The sequence below is a fragment of the Nicotiana tabacum genome, chromosome 22 (genome assembly GCF_000715075.1).
Source record: "Nicotiana tabacum cultivar K326 chromosome 22, ASM71507v2, whole genome shotgun sequence".
Classification (NCBI taxonomy): domain Eukaryota; kingdom Viridiplantae; phylum Streptophyta; class Magnoliopsida; order Solanales; family Solanaceae; genus Nicotiana; species Nicotiana tabacum.
The window spans coordinates 81,095,369-81,102,812 of NC_134101.1; the positions used below are offsets into that span (position 1 = coordinate 81,095,369).

General features: G+C 36.4%; 1 non-coding gene across 1 annotated transcript; it reads left to right on the forward strand.

Moving 5' to 3' along the window:
- Positions 1-2,442: 2,442 nt before the first annotated feature.
- LOC142176968 (small nucleolar RNA R71) lies at positions 2,443-2,549 on the forward strand. The gene has a single exon (XR_012705760.1). It is a non-coding gene; the product is annotated as a small nucleolar RNA R71 (small nucleolar RNA).
- Positions 2,550-7,444: the final 4,895 nt, after the last annotated feature.

Here is a 7,444-nt window from a genome sequence, read left to right on the forward strand (position 1 = left end):
GTTGGCTATTGGTGTCGGACCCGACCTTTGTTGCAGCTTGTCACTACTTTCAACCTAAGGTGAGGTTTGTTACTTATTAAGTACATGCGGTCGGTTGTACTCATACTACACTTCTACACCTTGCGTGTAGATATTGGATGTTGATGTTGTTGTGATGGACGGGAGCTTGATTTGAAGATGTACCTGTGTTCCGGCCATAGCTGTCTCTTGTTCATGGTAGCCTTAGATTTATAAATAAATATGTTTATACATTTCAAACAGATGATGTTTTTGTTTCATACCAGCTTTGTAAATTCTAATCTTAGAAGCTCATGATTTGTACTACCATTCTTTAGGGAGTGTATTAGAGTTAGTTAAATATTAATTGAATTGGATAGTTGTTAATTGGCTTACCTGACGGGTGAGTTAGGTACCATCACGACTAGGTGGATTTTGGGTCGTGGTAGTAGCTATCCTCTATGAGAATTTGGTGCGTACAAACAGCTGGATTAATCCCTTTGATATCTTCTATAATCCACCCCAAGGCTCATTTATGTGCTTCCAACACTTCAATTAGTTTTTCTTCTTGTCCTGCAGTAAGAGAAGATAAAATAATTACTGGAAATAATTCTTTCTCAAGATAAACATATTTTAAATGAGATGGAAAAACTTTGAGTTCAATTTTTTGTTGAACTTGTTCTGGTTGCATCTCATCATCTTCAAAATCTTTTTCTAGTGTTTCGGCTTCTCTTTTGATGATAGGATGATCACCTTGTGTTGTGCCAGATTTGGCCAGACATCTTTCCATTGAGTCTGGAATTAATTGATCATCTTTGAATTCATCTGTAAGATAATTAAGCATGTCAAGCGAAACACACGAAGATGATGTCTCATCTCCTGCAAATCTTAATATCTTTTGCATAGCAAAAATGACTCTTTCTTCATCAATTCTCAAAATTAGTTGTCCTTGATGGACATCTTTGATTGCTCTACCTATGGCAAGAAATGGTCTACCCAAAATGATTGGTTCATCAAGACATTCCTTCATTTCAAGTACTATAAAATCTACATGAAAAAGAAATATATCTACTCGTACGAGCACATCTTCAATTATTCCCTTAGGTTTCTTAGTACTTTGATCTACAAACTGAAGAGAAAAATCTTTGTCTTTCATTTCACCAAGATTTAATTTTATAAAGATAGAAAATGGCATCAAGTTAATTAAAGCTACAAAATCACAGATCACAGAAAATGGCATCAAAATATACTCCCCCAAAGTGAATGGAATTGTAAAACTACCCGGATCGCTAAGTTTCTCTGGTAGCTTATTTTGAAGCATAGCACTGCATTTTTAAGTAAGCATTACCACAGAAACTTCTTCCAATTTCCTTTTACTTGACAAAATTTCTTTTTGAAATTTGGCATAAGAAGGCATTTGTAACAAAGCATCAGTGAAAGGAATATTAATATGAATTTGTTTTAAAATCTCCAAAAACTTTGAAAATTGATTATCAAGCTTTTCTCTTTTTATTTTTTGTGGAAAAGGAATTGTCACAGGGAAAGGATTCAATTTTTCAATATTATTTTCTTCTTTTTTTGACTTCTTTCTCTTCAGATAGTTCAGAGGGTATTTCAACATTCTTACCGTTGTTTACCTATTGTTCTGACTAGTTTGCATAGGGTTCATCAAGCTCCTTACCTGACAATAAGGTGGTGGCCTTAAAGTGCTCCTTTGGATTTTTCTCTGTATTGCTTGGCAAGGGACCTTGAATCTTTTCTGACATAAGAGTTTCCAAATTTTTGAGGGCTGAACCCTGACTTTCCATCTTTTCATCAGTGACCTTAATGTACTTATACAAAAGATCATCAAGACTTGAATGAGTTTGTTGAGGCCTTTGCTGATATGGCCCTGCTTGTTGATAAGGTATGTAGTTTGGTTGCCCACGGTTCTGATTCTGGTATCCCAACGAACCTTGTACTTGTTGCTTTTGGGAGCTTTGACAGTTCTCTGCACCATTTAGATTGCTCCATTAAAATCCTGGGTGCTTTTGTTGCATTGGACTCCCAAAAGGGTACAGTTTATAACCCAAAAAATGGACATGTTCATCATTATGATTGGTTTCTTGACATTTATGGTTCAGATGGTTTCCTCCACACATGTCACAAGCCTCAGACTGGCTTGGTTGTTGTGTATTCACCTAAAAAGATTCAAACTTTTGTGCCAAAGAAATAATTTGTTGCGTTAGTGTATTTAAAGCATCAACCTGATTTACCGTAGCATCCTTCTTGATGATTACACGCTCAGATGGACATTGGATGGCATTCTCAGAAATATCGTTCAACAATTGCAATGCTTCCTCCGTGGTTTTTCCCATTACAGAACCTCCTGCAGCTGCATCAATCACATTTCTAGCGGAGGGTTTTAATCCATGATAAAAAATATACAGTTGCATGTGTTCAGGAATGTCATGGTGTGGACATTTTCTTAACATTGCTTTTCATCTTTCCCAAGCTTGATAAACTGACTCAGTGTCAGTCTGCAAGAAATTAGATATTTCCTGTCTTAACTTTGTGGTTTTAGCAGGGGAAAAATATTTATTTAAAAATTTCTGAGTCATCTGGTCCCATGTGGTAATGGAACCCTGTGGCAAACTTCGCAACCAAGTCTTGGCACTTTTTAAAGAAAAAGGAAATAGCCTTAACGTGATAGCTTCAGGAGATACTCCATTATACTTAGTTGTTTCAACAAGTTCCAGAAAGTCAATTAAATGACTATGTGGATCTTCACTTGTGTCTCCAGTGAAGATGCAAGACTGTTGAATCGTTTGAATCAGGCTAGTCCTGATTTCAAAGTTGTTGGCTACCACATGAGGTTTTCTAACACTAGATTTACAGTTGAATCAAGTCTAGCATAATCCCTAAGGATTCTGTTTGCTGGTCTTAGTGCTACTTCATCAAACTGATCCTCTACATAGGCTGGTGGTTGAATGTCTTCTACTCCCTAATTCTCCATTCCTTCACGAGCTATGCTTTGAGAAGATGATGTTTGTCCTGTCCTGCAAAATCGAAGAGATTTTTTAATTTCTGGATCGTAACTAGCCAACTTTTTTGTAGAAGAGCGGGTCATAAACTACCTAAAATTTTAAAGAGAAGAAAAATAATAATAAATTAACACTAGTTTCTAAAGCAGTACTAGTAGCTAATAAAACAACTAAAGAAATGTTCAAAAAGAACAAAAATAGTTAGTGAAAAGAAAAAAAAGGTACGATAATATATTAAGTATAAGTAAAAGTAGTACTAGTAAATAATAGTAATTAAAAAGAAAGTTAGAATGGTATTGTATGTAAAAGTACAAGTAATATTATATTAAATATACTACATTAAAGGTAATTATAGAAGTAATAGGAAGAAATACTTATTAGTAGATAGTGAAAATATTAACAGCAATAAAAATAATAATAATAATAAATTCTCAAATTAGTAACAAGCTATTTAATCTAAAGCAGATGTATGCCAAACCCCGACAACGGCGCCAAAAATTTTATGAGGCCAATATGTATTGGAATTTCATACTCGTACTGTGTCAAATTCTAGTATAGTTTAAGATATCGTCCCACAGAGGCTGGATAATCTATGCTACAGACTTGTAATAATTAACTACTATTTGAGAGAATCAAACTGATGAAAAGTGAGTGAGGTTTAAAACTTATTAATTACTTAAATAAAACAAATAAATTTTAGAAGATTTATAATTTAAAAAAGAGTTGGGAATCATTGAATTCACTTGATAATATTACTATAATAAAATCTCAATTTCTACATTTATTTCTTTAAAGAATAATTGCTTATTTCTAATACAATTATATTTTGCTCACTAAGAAATAACAAATTAATAACACTCTATGACAATTATGTTAATTAATCAACTTAAGACTAGTGACGTTTAAACAGAAATATTTTTCTTGCTTGAATTGTGCTAAAAGAAAGTAAAAACTTCATGAAAATATTTTTACTAAGGATCAATAATCTTGCCTACAATAATTCCTCCATGAGAATTAAAACTGAGGCAAGCAAGATTACTGACTTGAAATAATAGTTTACTAAAAAATTTCTTTTACTCTACTATTTTATTCATCAGTTATTATATATTAATTTTGCTCCACGAGAATTACAAAAATTAATATATGAATAACTTAGAGATAAAATATATAGACGTGATAATAGAGTAATTAAAACTATCATTTCAGAACAGTATGAAATGTAAATAAAATGTTTCAAGCCAAGAATATATAAAAATTGAGATAGTATTATAAAATATATCAAGCTTCATCAACTATTCCAACGAAAAGAGATTACTCCATTATGGCGTAAGAAAAGCTAAAAAAGATAATTAGAAGACTATAAATATTTAAAAGACTAAGGATATATTTTTACTACAAAGAAAGAAGACCAAGACTAGTTCTTATCTTACAAAGATTGTGTAACGACCCGAACGGTCATTTTGAGCATTTACACTTCATGAGGTAGTTTGAGGGCATGAGTAGCTCCGTATGATGTATTATGACTTGTGTGAATCGTCAGTTTTGGTTTTCAGGTTATTCGGAATCGATTTGGAAGAATGAATTTCATCGTTGAAGCTTTAAGTTAGAAGAGTTGACCAAGTTTGACTTGTGTGAATTTGACCCCGAAAAAGAGTTTTGATGATTTTGTTAGGTTCGGATGATATTTTGGACTCGGGCGTATGTGTCACGACCCCAATTTCCCTCCGTGGGATATCGTGACGGCACCTAACCTCTAAGACTAGGTAAGCCTAAACAATACACGGAAACATTAAATAAGAGATTAAATCTTGAACATCCAAACAATTTCATAAAAGAAATCTACCAAAACTCAATACATAAAATCCCAAAACCTGGTGAGATATAAGTCACAAGCTAAAGTACAGTACCGAATAATCATATGCATCACTGTCTATCAAAATATAAAGAAATAAGAGAAGAACAGAATAGAAGGGGACTCTGAGGCCTGCGGTCGTAGGCAGGTGTACCTTGAAGTCTCCAAACATCAATACAGCGCACAAATAACGAGGCTGGTAAGATGCACCTGGATCTGCACAAAGACATGTGCAGAAGCATAGTATGAGTACACCACAACGGTATCTAGTAAGTGCCAAGCCTAACCTCGGTAGAGTAGTGACGAGGTCAGGTCAGGGCCCTACTGGAAATAATAGGAAACAAGGCAGGAGATATAATAATATAATGAAATGACTGAGAATTGAACAATGAGAAATTACAGAAGGATAACAACACTACAAATAGAGGTAAACAACAAGGGCGCTCCCGCGGTACCGCCTCGTAGTCCCAAAAGTAGATACACAACAGGGGCGCTCCCGAGGTACCGCCTTGTAGACCCAAAAGTAAATATGCAACAGGGGTGCTCCCGAGGTACTGCCTCATAGTCCCAAAGTAAATACACAACAGGGGTGCTCCCGAGGTACTGCCTTGTAGTCCCAAAAGTAAATACACAATAGGGGAGCTCCCGAGGTACCGCCTCGTAGTCCCAAAAGTAAATATGCAACAGGTAACCAATGGGACAATGAAATTACAACAAGGAATCCTACAGTTAAAGACTGAATACAAAATCATGGAAGCAGGTAATCCAACTAAGCATATTACACAAATTGCAAGTAAGAGATAAGACACGTAGGCATGTGACATTAGGCTAGACTTGGCGACTACACATGCTAGAGTAACTCAGTTAAGGAATTAAAAAGGAAACTACTTAGCAAGAACCGGAGTTTTAACATTTAATCCGAGTACGCACTCGTCACCTCGCGTACACAGCCTTCACGTATGGCAAATACCATAACAGTATCAACACCTAAGGGGAATTTCCCCCACACAAGGTTAGACAAGTCACTTACCTCAAATCTCGCTCAATCAATCAATAAGAATGCCTTTCCCTCGACTTTCCAACTCCAATCGGCTCGAATCTAGCCAAAACAATTACATACTATAAATATAACTATAAGAAACTAATTTAAATATTAAATCTACAACTTTAGCAAAGAATTGAAAAATCACCTCAAAAGGTCGACCCGGGCCCACATCTCGGAACCCAACTAAAATTATAAAATCCGAACTCCTATTCAATAACGAGTCCAACCATACAAAAATTACTCAAATCCGACTTCATTTCGCCTTTCAAATCCCAAAATTTCAGTCCAAGAACTTTCACCATTTTTACCCAAATATCTCAACCCAAATCCTTAATTAAATGAAGAAATTAATGATAGATTAGTGGATACTATTCAAAAATGAGTGTAGAAACCTTACCCAAATTCTTTCTCTGAAAATCTCTCGAAACATCGCCACAAACCAAGCTCTCTAGGTCCAAAAATGGATAATGAAATCAAACCCTCGAAAATCCCCTTTCCTGCCTAGTTAAACCGCTTCTGCGATTCATTTAGCCGCTTTTGCGGTCAGCCAACCGCATCTGCAGAAAATCACTGACGCGGACCAACCGCTTCTACGGTCGCAAATCCCGCTTCTGCGGGTGCGCATCTGCGCAAAATCGTCCGCTTCTGCGGACCGGCCTCCCCAAGCTCTCTACCGCTTCTGCGACCTCCTCGTCGCACCTGCAACCACTGACCACCCTCTTCAGCCCCGCTTCTGCGCTCGCCTACTCTCTTCTGTGAGTTCACACCTGTGAGCAAAATTCCACAGGTGCGAATGCACTAGAAGGCAGAATCCCAACAAATGCTTCAAGTCTAAATTTGATCTGTTAACCATCCGTAATCCACCCGAGAAACCGGCGACCTCAACCAATTGTACCAACCAGTCCTAAAACATCATACGAACTTAGTCGAGCCTTCAAATCACAACAATCAATGCTAAAAACACGAATTTCACCTCGATTCAAGCCTAATGAACTTTAGAACTTCAAACTTCTATATTCGATGTCGAAACCTACCAAATCAAGATCGATTGACCTAAAATTTTGCACACAAGTCATAATTGACATTACAGAACTACTCCAACTTCCGGAATCGGAGTCCAATCCCGATATCAAAAAGTCCACTCACAGTCAAACTTCCAAAACACATCCATTTTTCCAACTTTCGCCAATTAACGCCGAAATGACCTACAAACCTCTAAATCAGCATCCGAACATGCTCCAAAGACCAAAATCACCCTATGGAGCTATTGGAACCGTCAAACCTTCATTTTGGAGCCGTCTTCACAAAAATTAAACTACTATCAATTCCTACGACTTAAACTTTCATTTTAGGGACTATGTGTCACATTCCCCTTCGAAACCAAAAATCAAACCTCTCATCAAGTTACATAACCACAAAATGAAATAAAGGGAGCAATAAATAGGTGTTCGGGAATAATACTCTCAAAACAACCGGCCGGATCGTTACATCCTCCCCATCTTGAAACACATGTTCGTCCTCGAACGA